The 15,683-nt window shown below is 51.6% G+C and overlaps 1 long non-coding RNA gene across 1 annotated transcript; it reads right to left on the bottom strand.

The window, feature by feature from the left end:
* Positions 1-10,408: 10,408 nt before the first annotated feature.
* LOC146597077 (uncharacterized) lies at positions 10,409-15,677 on the bottom strand. The gene is made up of 2 exons (XR_014895570.1): positions 14,413-15,677; positions 10,409-13,315 (listed from the first exon to the last, which is right to left on the bottom strand). It is a non-coding gene; the product is annotated as an uncharacterized LOC146597077 (long non-coding RNA).
* Between the last annotated feature and the right edge of the window lie 6 nt (positions 15,678-15,683).

Below are 15,683 nucleotides of genomic sequence, written 5' to 3'. Positions count from 1 at the left end.
GCGTGGTTGAGGAGTGAAGTCTCTTCTAAAAGCATCTGCAAAGCCTCAAAGTTACATTGCCTGTGCCAGACAGACCCTGAATGGTGCATGGCTGTTCCCTATGGCATGTCCCTAACCCTATCGTGCCTGGGGACACTTTGTGATGGGGAGACAGAAACGTCAGACCCAGTTTGCACCAGAGTCCCTTGGACTGAAACTTATCTCAGCCATGTAAAGCCCACAGCAGCAAGCAAGGGACAGAAAAACAGTCTGAAACCACATGGATGTGGTTGCTATAGGACTGGTCCAGATGGCTTATTCTACAGTAAAACTCTCTCCTCCGTGGAGACCTCACGCATTTGCTGTAACTCTCATGCTGTGGACTTCTCGCTCTCCTCCCCGCAGCCAGCCCTGCACCGTGTGGGCTCATCCTGCCCAGCACCAGGCTCACAGTCATTCCACATGCCTGGAGCTGGGGAATTGCTGGGATGCTCCAAGTGGCCACGTCCCGTGCCAGGGCCTGCATGGGATGGGGGGGGAGTGTGGCATCATGGGGTAGCTAGAGGAAAGGAGATGCATAGCCAAGGGGTGGGGGGGGGAGCAAGCAATGGACCATCTGGTTGCTGGCCTTTGGCAAGCTTTTTGTCCAAGCCTCAGTTTCCCTGATTGAAAACAGGTTCCTGTTTCTTCTCCCTGATGGGTTTTGGCCTGCAACCTCTTGAGGAAGTTTGTTTAGTTCCTGAAGGTTGGACCCTCAGAGAAAGAAGAGTTCACCTAGCTCTGTCCCTGCCTTTTTCTGCTGATACATTTCSAGTATCCAGTATTTTCCATCCCCATGGCATTTTTCCCTTTTGATGCTGTTAGGAAAAGTTTTTTTTTTCCAATTTAAAATGAAATGCCGGGAACCCATAGGACRGTGGGAGTCCACCTTGGACAGTGTTGTCCAACATGCCTGCAATAGGCATGAGCGGAGGGAAGCTTTTCTCTTCCAAAACACCAGCTGTGCTGCAGCATGCACGTCCAGAAGAGTTCGCAGGCCAAAGGGAGGAATTTTATCTTTTTTTTTTTTTTCTAATAAGTAAGAGCGTTTGGGTTTCCATACTCAAAAATGGCTTCTGAATGCCCTCCTGCAGGTGTTATGTTTGGGACAAGGACTCCAGACTGAGGCAATCCAGCCCTTGGGGATGGATAAGAACAGGGCCAGGATAATTGCACTGCTCTGAATACTGGAGGTGCATGGATGACACTTCTTTTCCATAGCTTAGGGGCATGAAAATATCCTTTTATCCTATACAGCAAAATGAATCATAAACCAGAGATGATCAAGATGACTGCTTTGCACCAAGTGGTCACCTTCACAGTTACGTTTAGCCGAGAAGAGTTAAAAATCACTCTTAAAAATCTGAAAACCCTGGAGCACGCAGAAGTGGCCCCTCCAAATTCTTGCTTTTAAAAGCAAGGATCTTTGGCAAGTCCATATAGGACCAGGTACCAATACAGACTGAATGAATCTTTTTGATGTCAAGAAGGTTTTAGCATCCCCCAGATGCTCAATGAGCTATGAGAAATGAAGTCCGAGGCTTTGGCCCAAGTTGCAAGGTATGGAGGAGGAATTACTCTTTTCCATGCACAGAAAAAGTCCCAGGGAATGGTACGTCATGGGGCACTCAGGCGGGTGACTCCCGGGCAGCCAGGACTGTGACATTATCCAGCACCCATAGCACCCTCAGCACCATCCAGCACCAGTCCAAGACCCCCTTCCAGAGAAACGGAGCAGCCTGGCTCCATGTCTTGCATAGACTTCTGACTATAGCAAAAGCCCCAGGCCTTATCTCCAGAATGGTCCATGTCATGATCTCAGGATACATGTATGTACAGCTCCAAGATGGAGACTGCAGCCCATTTCTTGGCCAAAACAGAGGCTTCTATAATAAGATTAGTGTCATGTGGGAGACAAGTTAGCTGGAGCTTGCAATAAACTCTAGAAACATGAACAGTCACCCACTCCTCTCACTTGAGACCCAATGCAAGAGACAGCTTCCATCCAGTTTTCTCTACTACAAATACAGACCTGTGGAAAGTATGAAAACGGGCCTGGAGCACTGCCCTGTGTGGATTCTCCGGTGTCTATTAACACGGCTGAGCTCACAGTGCAGACTTCCTTTTGTGGGTAAGTTATTATGGTCCCTACTCCCTACCTGGCTACCTCTATTTACAAAAGCTGGAGGAACACATAGTCTTTGAGACCTTTTCTCCACTGTCAAACATGAATGAAAGTTAGCAAGCATGTTAAAAAAAAAAAAAAAAAAGCTACTGGGGGAGAAACCAGGTGGAGGATGCCAGACAGACAGCAATAAACACATGGGTTTTATTTCCTTAGGAAAGCAGCCTAAACAGCCATAATATTCATCTGCATATATCTATCCCCTAGAGGCTGGTGGGAAGGGGGATCACACAGCAGATGGTGTTTAATGAGCTATGGGAGGGATCTCCAGCTGCCAGTGAAGGACCAGGCAGAGGGAGACATAAAGAACCCTGCAAGTCCACTCCAGCAGTGATCATGGGGCACAGGGTGAGGAGGGAAGTGTCTGGGCTCACAGCCCACCACAAAAGGGGCAGCAGCAAGGCAGGAGACCCCACAGGAGGAGATGACTGTAGTCCAGGCAGCTCTGGCCCCATGCTGGTGGTACAGGTAAAAATCATATTCTTAGAAAACAGCACGAGGGAAACACAGCCATCAACAGATTTGGGGTCAGCTGGTCTTTTTCATGTCTTACCACAACTTCCAGAGATCTCATGGCCTGAAGCCTCTTTTGCAAAGCTTCTACATCTTCCCAGGACTCTCCCCCAGCCAAAACTTCCAGAGACTCCATGTTGGCTGCTGAAGTGTTCGCCACCTTTTCCCCTCACCTCTGCAATACTCACCTTCTCCACACTCATGACAGGACCATTGGCTGCCCCCAAGACCTTTATCCCATAGGGGACAGATATCTCATGCTTCTCYGCTTCTCCCTACACCCTCTCCCCCCCAACAGTAGCTTGGATATCATAATAACCCCTCTTCCTCTTTTGCTAGCAGTGTCATATGAGAATCATGCCTCCTGGAGAAACTAAACAGATCRCCACCTCCTGGTGAGCTGGTAGAGAAGGGCCACTAAGCTCAAAAGCTTTAACTAGGACCAGTAGACAAGCTGATGGGGTCATGCATACTCCTTTAGGAAACCAGGCTAACAAAAACTTTGGTGTGCCCTTTGACAAACCAAGCTCTGCATTTTCCTGGTGGTCCTCAGGATGCTGCATCKGCAACTTTATCCCTCATTGCCTGGCTGTCATCGCTCTCATCTTCCTCACCGTTGCTCCTATTTCAGCATCCTTCCTGCTGCAGAGGCCACGTGGTAGCACCACGTCCTGGTAGTTGCACCCCTGAGCCTTGGCACCTTTTCAAGGAGTGTAGCAGTACCTTTCACTGGCTGCATCCCGAGGCTGGCACTCGGTGAGATCTTCCTTGGATTCCCACTGGGTTGCTTGTGTAGCACCCACAAAACTCATCRTCACTAAAGCAAGAGTAGCTACAGGCCAAGTGGGGAAGGCTGCACCAAGCCCTCAGAACTGGGTTTTGCAGTGATGGCTGAGGTGCAGCAATGGTGAGTTTCTGGAGAAAAGATAGAAGCGGGGAGTCTGGTCCTTGCCTTGGCCAACACAGAAGATACACCAGCCATGTCCCTCTGCATAGAGAGATGGCTCAAGGYGAAGACAAATACCCTGCTCTTGGAAAGCCATTGACTATTGGAACTCAAGCTTTCACTAGCCGAAATGACCACCCAGCCTTTGATGATGGCCCAGAATGCCTTTGCTGAAAGTCAAGAAACATCAGGAAGCACAGAGCAAGCAGCACATTCATCCATCTCCCATTTCTCCTGCCCAACCTGAACCGCCTTCCAAGAGCCCAGGATGCAGAGGGTAAACTGACAGCTGTTTTGGAAAACCTTGCTACCTTTCAGCTGGCTCCAGCTGGTCACTCCAAAAAAATGGAGGCACCCAAAATAAATGAGGTGCTGGAGCAAAATCCTCCCCATTGGAAGCAGAGATGTTTGAACCAGCTATGCAAAAACTGGACCCTGTAACTACACGCACTGCAGTGTTGCACTTTTTTGAAGGAGCAGGCCCACTGAATTCATCAGCTAGTTCCAAACTTGCAAGTAAGCATCTGCCTATAGGATGAAGCCTAGAGTCACCGGGAATCGGTCTTCGCTCTTGCAGTATCTCCTCGGCGCAGGATGGGCTGAGTCGTGGTCACTTCCAGCTCTCGGGTAGCATCAACAAACCATTGATGTCTGAGGGAGAAATGTGAGGATGGTTAGCAGCAGGGAGACCACACAGGCTATGTTTGGCTTCCCTACCACCGCCATCACCACCCCGTCCTTGGTGGTGTGTTGTGGTTTCTCACCACAGACGCCCTGGGGAAGCTTGGGGAAGCTTTCTTAGAAACTCTGTCTCCACATGCAGCTGYGCCTGCCCGGCTGGAACGGGATCGGTTCTGTGGTGTGCAGTTTTTAGAAGCTAATTATAYTGAGTGCCAATTTTTTTCTTTTTTTTTTTTCTTCTGCTCATTAGTTCATTATTCATGTTTTGTTAGCCAGGGTTTAATTTATCTATAACAAACAGGCAACTTAATATCCCAAAAGCTGATTAGCCCCAGAAATATGGGCCAGATTCTGCACCTTTGCCCGTGCTTGGTGAGGCCCCAGGAGTCCTAGGTGCTCCCGGGCGCATGTGGAGGACAGCGCAAATATCCCCCATTGCATCCCCAAGGTTGCCAGGTATACAAGGGTAGATGCCAGGCATCCCGAGAGCGGGGACAACCTCCATTCTGGAGAACAGCCCAAGGCTTTCCAGCCTTGCCTCCCATTTTAGCCTGACTGATAATAACTTGCCCTCCAAGCTTGCGTCTCCAGGATAAGTGACAGCGGGCCAGGAGCTGGTAGTGGAGGGTGTTGCTGGGAGCCACGCTAGATGAGACACTTGAGGGTGGCCCGCTCAATGGGGTTGACAGGTTGGCACAGGCGGGGTGGTGCCGAGGCCTTTCATAGAATCATAGAATCAGAAAGGTTGGAAGGGACCTCTGGAGATCATCTAGTCCAACCCCCAGCTCAGCAAGGTCACCTAGAGYGTGGTAGACAGGGTTGCATCCAGGTGGGCCTTGAAGATCTCCAGAGAAGGMGAAACCACCAAAAGCTCACAAGCACATTGGGTTTAGTTCTCCYTAGGATAACTTGAAGCTCCTCATGCCTGGTCACCACTGTGCACCTGAGCCTGCAGCCCGCAGGAGGCCCTGCTGCAAGGGTTGCTCAGCACCACTGGCTGAAGGAGATTCCTCCTCGTGGGGAGAGGAGTCTTCAACAAGCAATGTCCTCTTCCAGCCCACTTTTTTTCCTTTTGGGAAGGGGATAATCCCTGGCTAGACTAMGTGCAATGATGCCAGAGCAGAAAGGGAGGAAAGAGCTCATCATGGCACAAAAAGGCAGTGCGGGGAAGGGCAGAGCATCCCGAGGATTTTGTTCAGATCACATCTTTGAGCTACTGCATCCACTCAGGGCTGTAACAAGAGGAACCGAACGCGCTTTCGGCTTCCTCCGCTGCATGCAGTTCCCCTGTAAATGCTTATTTTGAATGGGAGGTTTGACCACAGCATTGGCTCGTCCAGCCCGCGGTTTTTTACATCGGTATTATGCACGATGAAGGCTTCAAGACAAGAAGTCACATAGAAAATGCCTTTTGTCCGGCGACACAATCTGCTTTTTTGGTTCGAGAGCCCAAGATAATTGGAGCTTCGAAGCTCTACCCTAACGCTCGTCCACCGGCCAGCGACTTAACTCTGGGGAGAATAACTCCCCGCCGTTATTGCTCTAAAGCCCCCGCCACCATTCAGGGAAACCTTTTCACTTGCTGACGCCTCGGGGACCACCCAGGCTCGGGGAGAACAAAGCAGCGAGGAGCCCCGTGGGCCGGGGACATCGCAGACCGAGCCGGGGGCACCCGGCTTTCGGGACGCATCGGGGACACCTCTGCACCGTCCCAAGGGGAGAAGGCCAGCACGTGTATTTTCAGGCTCTTGTCCTGCCTGGCTCATTCAACATCTAATTAAAATCTGTTTAAATAAAGGCACCTGCATGCGTGTCCTCTTGGGGTGGGGAGTCGAGACTCTTTTTTTCCCCCCTTCCCTTATCCCGCAGATCAGGTCACRCTCAGACGTCGGCTCCCTGACCCACGATAACAGCAGCTGTCTAGAAACTCAAATTAACTTYGCCGGGAACAAAACCGGCCCGGAGGAGAGCCCAGACGCTTTTAACCCGGGGGGGCTGCACGGCCCCGGCTCAACGTCGACACCGTGTCTTACCTCGAAGCGAGGACACCCGGGAYGGGCACCGCTGCGGCATCCGACTCCCTCTGCCTTTATAAGGGYCGTTCGGAGGCCTGGATGTTTTTCAGGATGGAGCAATGCTCCAGCRCAACGTATTTCCACGGCACGGGCAAAGCCAGGGCTGGACGGCCACAGGTCTCCCTCTCCGCAGGGGGAAGCTGGCTTAGTCCATCCCTGACRTGTGTTTTTCCAGACCCTCCTGCCACTGTTGAATTTGGCCAAAATGCATCCCGAATATATCTATACCAACGGAGGGGACAGACAGACAGACACAAACTGCATAGGCCTCCCCRTCTTAGGCAACTAAGCTGGAAAAACACACTTAGGAAAAGGGGGAAAAAATGTTATGTTCAGGAAGCACAGACCTGATTAAGAGACTGCCCAAGATGCCAGGGGAGAGAAACAAGGGTAACGCGATCAAGCCGTCTCTGTCCATCCGCCAGCCCCAGCTGTATAACACCGCAGGCTGCCAACCGGCTTCAGTATCGGCTACGCAGAGGTCTCCAACATCATCTGATCCCTGCAGATTTAATACCTGGGCAGAGGCGAGACGCACGCATCGGGGTCCCGTGCAAAAGCAAGGCTGCTCAGCCCCACTATGAGACACTGGAGAATCCACAGCGGGAAGCAGCTTTCTGCTGGTTTGCCACTCACAGGAATGGCTTTTTTTTTTTTTTTTTTTTTTGTCCCTCGTGCCGTGGGACGGACTTTTGCGCAAGCCCCCATCGCATTAAGCAGGGGCATTTCGGTGCAGCCGCGTTGGCGGTCGGGCCACCGCCGGAGCTGCCGCTCGCAAACCCGTTGCTGCCATCTGCTGCAAGGAAACCTCCTTCGGAGCAGAGGGGGACGGCGGAACGACCGAGCCGAAAAAGTGCTTTTCAGGGTTGCGATTCCCGGGTTTCCAGCCGGTTGGCTGTCACCGTCCCTAAGGACGGTGCGAGCTCAGCGCGTGTCCCCGAGGATGCTGCTGAGCCGTCACGCGTGGGCTGCTCTCCGGCACGGCGCAGGGGCACGGGTGAAGCAGTGGCCTCATACCCCGTCTCCGTGCCTCAGTTTACCTGGTGGGGGGAGGCTGTGCTGATCAGAGCGTGGACGCGCATCGCTTTTGGTTTTGGTGCGATCAGCCCCTTTCTTTCCATCACCCTGGGGTTGCAACGATGCTTTTCTCGCAGCCGTGACAGCTAAACCCTTAACCGTCCCAACAACAGCGGGGCAGCCTCAACGCACTGCTGCGATAGTCCCATTTTGCTTCCATTTCAGATTAGCAATAGTATTAAAAAAAAAAAAGAAAGAAAGAAATGAAACTGTGGCACTGCTCACCAAGCAGGAAGCCCTGTCCTTGCCCCGCTCTAATGCAAACAGCAGCCCTGGCTGGATCTAGGACTCAAAAAACAATTACAGACCTCATTAAAACCAGGGGACAAGCCACTGTCACCAGAGCATGGCCTGTAGTCTCCATGCAGGTACCTGTGAGCATCAGACTCCATGATAGCCCAAAGCTAAAAAAGGGGCTTCCTAAATTACCAAGGAAGAAACCAGGATGATGGTTTCTGGGCTGTGATGGTTAGGAGCTGCTGTGAGGACAAGCATTAGGGAAAGCTGTTTATTCTGGCATACCTTGGAGCAGCTGATGGAAGGATTTCAAGCCAAGGAAACTCACTGCCCTATTTTGTTCCGTGTGAAAAAAAAAGAAAAAAAAAGAAAGAAAAAAAAAGAAAGAATAGAAAAGAAAAAGGATTGGGGCAGAGATTCCTTCCCCCTGGTAGGTATCTAAGGGAGCTGTTGAAGTCAGATGTAGTCACCCTCGGCTCCTCCGCAGTACGTGGTCGCAGAGAATGATTCACACCTTAAAYGGGTGACACTCCTGCATATCTCAAGTAACGTAGGAGGATCCCGGCCCTTCACATGCAACAATTATACGCATTACACAAGACACCTAAAACTGGGTCTTCTTTGCTGGTCCCAGACTGAGCTCCGCAGGTAGACTCATCACCTTCTAGCCGCAAGGATGCCAGCTGGTCTTTAGCTCCCCATCCCCAAAGATGGGACCTCATGGCTGAATGACCATTGCTGTGATGGCCAACTTCACCCCTCAGAGAAGCATCAGGTGTCATTTGAGAATCACCCTGCAGCTGAGCTCAGCTTTGGAGCCACTTTGTCCCTCTGCTCTCAAGCGGCATGGGGCTCACTCATGCCAAGCACTTTCCCACAGTGAAACAGCATTTTTATGGCATGAAGAGACTTTCAAATCCACAGAAAGATGAGAAAATCAAACCAGGTGCCAACCATGAGAGCACATCCTTCCCAGTCTCACTGTTGGGACAAGCAGAGTCCAGCATCACCAGCATCACCATGGTGTCTCCACAATCCCCATCTTCTCCCAAAGGCACATGGTCCTGTGGTCACCCCTTGGGCAGTCTGTTCAGACCTTCTCCGTTGGGGTTCATTGCCTCTGCACTGCTCCCAGCTTGGGAACCTGTACCACTGGCTCATGTGGCATAGCTGGTGATCTGAACAAGCTAAATTTTGTTCCTAGATGAAGGGACAGAAGGAAGGACTAGATTCCTGGCTCCAACCACTAGCTATTTAAAAACAAAATGTCTATTTGATGCTGAAAGGCATGGTTTGCATCCAAGGAGAAAGGGGTTTTAGACAACTCTCTTAGAGAGAGGGGAAATAACTCTGGAAGAACGAGTCTCTCCACAGAGATCCTAGATCCTAGTTTAATCGAGACATCTAGCTAATTGCCAGCTAAAGAAATTCCTGGGTGATGTCCCAAATCCAAGTGTTCTCTTCTGTGCTCAAGTCACCAGTGAACATTCCTGCCTAGATCAGGGGAAAAAAATCTCTACAAGGAGACCCATCCAGACCTGACTTTCTTCTTCATACACGTTCAAGTGACATGTCCCAAAGCTACATCCTTGCCTTGCTTATGCCATGCTTAGGGTCAAGCTTACAACGGWCTCTGCTTGCAAGCTCTGGAAAATCAGGTCAGCCTCAGTTCCCACAGGAGGCAGGCAAGTCAAGGATGGGAAAAATGGGGAATGAAATCCCGGTCCAGTGAAATTCCCTGGCAAAGCTTACCTGGAGCCACATCTTCACCTCTCCACTCAGCACCCAACCCATCCTGAGTGTGGTGTCCAAGGAAAATGGGGTGGTACCTGCTGTGGAAGCRACAGTCCTCTCTACCAACTGTAGATCACTCTAGACCAGACACCTYCACCATTGCCATCTCCAGCATGCAGGAGCACAAACCCTGGGGATATGGCAGGCAGCGGTTAACYCAACCTGCTCCAGGTCTTGCTCTTTGGTGCAGAGAGCTACTGTGAAGGTCATGGTGCAGGGGTTCGCCTGCCCGCAGACTCCACCAGGCTCTGCACAGGACCTGCGCCAGCTGCTCTGGCAGAGCATGGTTGCAGCACCTCTGGGGCCGCCRGCTAGATATAGCTGTCTGACAAGTGCTCCTGGGATAGCACGAGTTCATTAGCAGGTTTATAATTACAGATTTCACACCTCCAGAGACACGCGGCTTCTAATCCTGGCCGCAGCTGGGTTAGGAGAGCTGCCCCGCACCCAGCGTTTCCTGGGCCTCGAGCTCCCAAATCACCTGCTTCATCCCCATTTKTCCCATGCCCRCTTCTTGCATCACGACGGGAAGAGYGGACGGTCCATCCCACAGAGCTAACCCAGCCACAGGCCACAGGCATCTGTCCATGCAGAATAAAACAGGGAAAAAAACAGCTGCCTTGGCTGCAGCAGCATTAGGTTATTTTCACAGCATCACCGGAGCAGGCAGCCATAAGCTAGCGACCAGCACACGTGCCACGGCCCACAGCCAAGGGGCCGGGGCGGTGATTTCAACCCCTGCGCAGACAGTACCAGCATCTGCAGCATGTTATCTGCTGGCCCGCACGCATGCCCAGCTCCCCTCCTGGGGAGTTTTCAAAGGTTACCAAGCTTATTAAAAGACTGATTCATTATAGCGTCTTTGTAACCACATCATGGGTATGGGTTTAAATGYTAATTGAAATATATTTCTCAAGGATAAATCACGCCCCAGCAGCACGGCTGTTTCCCTAGAGATAAGTGAGGCGCACACACGATAAATGTAAAGGAATAATTGACATAAATTGGCATTTGCTGGAGCCAGGGGCTGAGGAAACCCAGAGGCCAGATTGTATCAYAGCCCAGCGTGGGCACAGGTTTTCCTCTGCATCCTGGAGGGAACAAAAGGGATATCCCTGAGACGTCAACACCTCCTGACGGCCCCACGGGCTGTGCATCTCGGGCAGCTCTGAGTCTCTTTGGCTGGGGCTCAGCAAGTTAGGGCACTGCCAAAGGACCCCTGGCCAAAGGCACCACCAAGTGCTGYGTCAGTGAGGGTTAGCCATGAGGCGAAGCAAAAAGCAGTTTGTGCTCCACTCCTCCTTGCCCAGGCATCCCTTTGGCATATGAGGAGACGTCAGAGGACGCCAGGTATGGGAGSATGGAAGCGCAGAGGTAGCAAAGGCATGAGGAAGGCGGTCCCTGACCCCCAAACCTCTCTCAGGCAAGCAAGGTGGATCCAACAGTGGAGTTGGCTCTCTCAACTCCATGGGTGTCTTCACGGGGGTGCCCCACCTATTCCGAGACTGCAGCTGAAGATGGGTGATGGTCTTGTCCTCATGGTCAGAATAAGCTGTGAGGTTGCTCCTTGGCCTCCTGCCTTAGGAGTGGGCAGATAYCGAGATCAAGTTCATGCTCTGCTACTTTGCTCCCATGTGGTCTTGGGCAAGRAGATCTCCTTGTAGATGATCTCTTTCCTAATAAGGTCTCCTGTGGTCCTCATTTGTCATGTTAGTAGGTGCYTAACGGGGCAACCCACAGCCATTGCTGCCACTCCAGTGCAGGCCAAACGGTCCTCTCCCAAGCCCCAGCCCCTTGTGCCAGGGATTCACCGAGCCAGAGTTGGTATCTRAATCCTTGATGGGTTTTTCCTCCCATGAACCTCTGCAAACTTTCAGCACTGACAGCATCCTGCAGCAGGGATTTCATTCTCTGCAGTTGGATGCTAGGATCACTCCGGGAACGTACAAGCAGGAAGCTGAAATCGATTTACACTCGAATTTCAGCAAATGGGGCCTTGCAAAGATTCGTCTGCTTGCTTTGTTCTCTATATTGCATACCCAGCACCACACTGGGGGCAAACTCTCTTTTGGTTTCAGCAGACTTGCCTAAGAAAAAAAGACTTGTGATCCTTCTCCACTGGGGCACCACAAGCGAAGCCTGCGGCGGCTCGAAGCAAGTTTTGGAGGCTGCTGGGTGATCCCGTCTCACACGGCTCGTTCTTCACAGATCCTTCCCTCTGGGGCTCGGGGGAAGAAGGGGAAGGTTCCCCAGTTCCAGGTAYGTGGGACAGTATAAAAAACAACATTAAAGTTTAGAAATAGAGAGGAGGAAGACGCTGAATGGCTGATCTCTTTGGATTCACTTCCGACGTGCCCTTTCTTGTCTTAAAAATGTTCCAACTACCAACCAGCTGCTCTTGCAGCTATCTGGCTAAACCCAGCCTGCTTGCTTTCCTACAAACAGCCCCGTTGTATTCACAAAGTGTGTTTCCAGCATAGGATAAGCAGGCTTTGGCTCATTTAKGGGTCCCACGAAGCCAATAGGCCTGTTACAATCCCACATCCAGCCTGGAGCAACAYATCCATCAGGAAGAAAACTTGTTGCCAGTTTTGGGGCCCTTGGACCCCAAGGTTGAGACCCCAAAAATGTGCATGGGAAGAAGGCAGGCCTCCCAGAGGTGTCACTGGTGGATCTGAAATTYGAGAAGAAGCTTTCCTGGGACTGGTTGTGAGACCCCCCCCACCACCATCTTGAATGCTGCAAAACACTCTACAGAACATCAGCCCAGGATCTCTCTTGCCTCTGTAGACCCATTTGTCTGTCTCCTGCCACACAGGGATGGAGCTTTTTGACCAAGCGAAGATACCACCRCACTACTGATGCTGAAGGCTCCTCTGGTCCAACACTGCTCAAAGTAGTTCTAACACCGGACCAAGTCGCTCAGGAGGTCATGTCCTACAAAGGAGACATCTCCACCAGATTCACACCCCTGGAATCTCCTGGGGAGACTGAGTCAGYCCAGTCAGTGGAGATGAAGGCATAGGTCATCTCACCCTGAAGGAGATATCTAGGAAAGGGTGCTGAATCTCACACTAAGCTCCCTGTTTCTCTGTAGTGACTGTAAAAGGGAGCTAGGAATGAACTCAGCYGGAGATAGCTACCTTGCAGACACACGAAGTGAAATGATTTAGACATTAGACACATTTTTACTTCCTTTCCACACCAYGTCCTTTCACTAACCAAGAGCCTTCTCTGCAGTCCTTCCTTTTGCAGCCTCCCTGCACCTACCCTCCTTCCCTCGCCCTTACGGACCTAGCTGCGAATTTCCCTTGCATATTTGTATTTCTCTCTCCCACCATTACTCCAGTCACACTTTTTTCACAACATGTACGTCTCGGTCTCCACACAACAGCTGATAGGACAGCGGGCACAAAGAAAGCTCTTCAAGGCCTGGACAGCCGAGAGCAGCCGTGACGTCTCTAGCTGGACTCCGAGAGCTGCCGTCTGCTTTTTTTCTCCATCGTGCAGGTGTCCGACGGGGGAACGTGACCTGACATTGATGTTATAATTAGGCTGGTTTCCATCTCTCTCCTCGCATCCGAAACAATCGTCGTCATTCTTGCAGGTGGTCAAAGTGCACCGAGGGCCCAGGCTGGCTGTGACATTGATTGGCGGGTCCCAGGGCAACTTCTGTCTTCCCCTTTGACGCAAGCTGTCGGGCTCGTGGGTAGCAATTAGTGGCTGCACAACCTAATGAGGTTCTGATGATGGAAAATGGCCAAAGTTTCATTCCAGTTCTGGAAGAATCTGTGRTAATAACCCAGATACACAATATTAGTATTTCAGAGGTGGCAGCTTTTGCTAGCAAACCAAGGGATTTGGGGGCATCTTGCTAGTAGAGGTGAAATCTTTCACCTGAGYATTTAAAATCCAGCTTTTAGCTGCACATGGCCAGTAAAGACAAAAGGATATGTGCCACGTCAAAACCTACACAGCAGCATGGTACCCTGGTGATGGTCAACCAGCTTCCCACAACGATGCAACATGAGGTTTCCCAGCCAAGTTGCAGAGTGGGTACCTGGGGTTCAGGCTCTCCAGCCTGCTTTGCCTCACAGGAATCGGGCTGCCGTGGTCCATAGATCCTGAGGCAGGTTAGTAGCGGGGCACTTTTGAAAAGCCAGGTTTTCCCTACGCCTTGCGTAACTCTAAATTCATATYTTTGTAATAAGGAATAGAGGATCCTAGGAAGACCAGACAGCTCTAAGGAGCTGACCCTAAACATCTTGTGCTGTGGGCAATCACGTGGTCCTGCCACGTTTCTAATTTGAAAGACCTGAAGGCACCGGTGTGGCACGGMTGGCACCAGGGGAGCCTTAGGGTTGGGGACAACACTGCTTGTCCCTGTCTCCACCCCATACGGTGGCCTGGGGATCGAGCCCCGTGGACACGGCTGCTGGCGCAGGTCTCTGACTGCAGCACATTAGCTCTGGTACTGAAATTAAGCTGAGGAGTAAACCCCAAACTAGGAAGGGTGGAAGGAGAGACCATCCATGGCACAGCCTCATGGTGCTATCTGGTCTAGATGTTCTGCTGCTCAAATCCCACCACCAGCCCGAGATGCTGGGTAAAAACAACACTACCCCACCCTCCTAAAAAAACGAGAGGGCCCGGCTGCATCCAAAGGAAGGGAAAAGAGGACAGCAGCAATCACGGAAGATTTCCTAAGCATGCTGAGGAACGCGTCATGGTGCCATCAACGCCTGAGCCCAGATYTGTTCGGATCCAGCGGAAGCGCCTCTGTGCTTAAAGCACTGCATGGAGACGTCGCCACTGGTGAGAGCTTTTCCGGGCAGGGTGAGCGGGTCGCGGCGTGGTTTCCACCCAGCCCGAGCGCGTTTTCCCACCTGGCTGCTGAGCAAACGAAGGCAAGTCCTCAGCGGTCATGCCAGGTGGGTCCCCGTTACATGGACCGTGGGAGCTCCTTCCAGCAGCAGYGCTAAGAAAATAGCAATACTGACCTTATCCGCAGCTCTCTGCACCAGCCCCGCAGTTTGCTGAGAGAGGAACAGTGGAGCTATGTCCAAATTAAGGAGAAAAAYAGCGAGGCGGAGAGAGCTGGGGCATTTTGCCCAGCATCCCAAGGGAGCCAACGTCACCAATGGAAAGGCATTTTGCTCCCTTGGCTCTCCGTGCTTTTGTCCTACATCTGAGAGGCTCTCAGAAAACACCCTTTTGGGACCTCCAGCTGCACAGGTCCCTCTGYCCCTAAAAGTCAGTTTTTCCTTAGGAAACCACGGCAAAACCCAAAGCTCTTGCAGTTTGCAGGGCTGTCGGAGATGGGACCTGGGCCCACCTCAAGCATTTTGCCAGTCTCCAGCTCCACGTCATCTACCGGGCTGGAGCAAGCTCCTGCTGCAAAATTAATATTAATAATAAATAAATAAATAAATTGCTGCATTTGGCATTTCGCTTGCTTTTCCCCTCAAATCCACCTGCTTTTTACTACACTTTGCATTTGAAGCCATTTCTGTCCCCAAACTCCTTCTGGAGGCGCAGGAACTAGAGTAAATCCAGCCCATGGTATTTTTTTTCCCCCGGGGCAGAAAGCATTTTGCAAGCAAGCTGTCACAGGTATTTTTACAGCCTCAGAGTATCTCCTTGGACCAACACCTTTTTTTTTTTCTTTTTCCCCCAAAAGCCAGCRAGAACAGGGTGCAGCCGAGCCAGATTTGTCTGTCCAGCAAGGAAAACCCTCCGACTCCGAAGTGGCTGTGCTGCAAAAGCAGAGCAGGCTCCTGCTCCGCTGCTAGCGCCCAGCGGGCAAGTGGAGCTGCCTGAAGGCCTCCTCCTTCCTGCGCCCCCACCCCTCCAAAAAAGAGGGAATGTATCTGCACTGCCCATTGCAAAAAGAGGCCTTTCTCTTCCCAGAAATGAGTTACCGGTCAAAGTTTGCCTCTTGCATCATCAGCAACTCAAGAGTGCTGGGGCCAAATCTGGGCTCCCAAAGTGGCCGTTCCCCAAACTGCCTTGCAACTTTTTTMTTTTTTTCCTCCCCCTCCAGTCGAAATAAGCGACATTTTCGGCATTCCTGCCAAAGGGCTGCAAACGGGCGGGAATCCGTCGCCTCGACGCTTTGCACAGATGGGAAGGGGACGCTGTCAAGGGAACGGGGAAG

Source organism: Rhea americana, unplaced genomic scaffold, assembly GCF_003343005.1.
Source record: "Rhea americana isolate MKP2758 unplaced genomic scaffold, rheAme1 scaffold_192, whole genome shotgun sequence".
In the NCBI taxonomy this organism is placed as follows: Eukaryota; Metazoa; Chordata; class Aves; order Rheiformes; family Rheidae; genus Rhea; species Rhea americana.
Note: the sequence above shows the minus strand (reverse complement) of the source record. Positions and strands in the feature narration are given on the sequence as shown.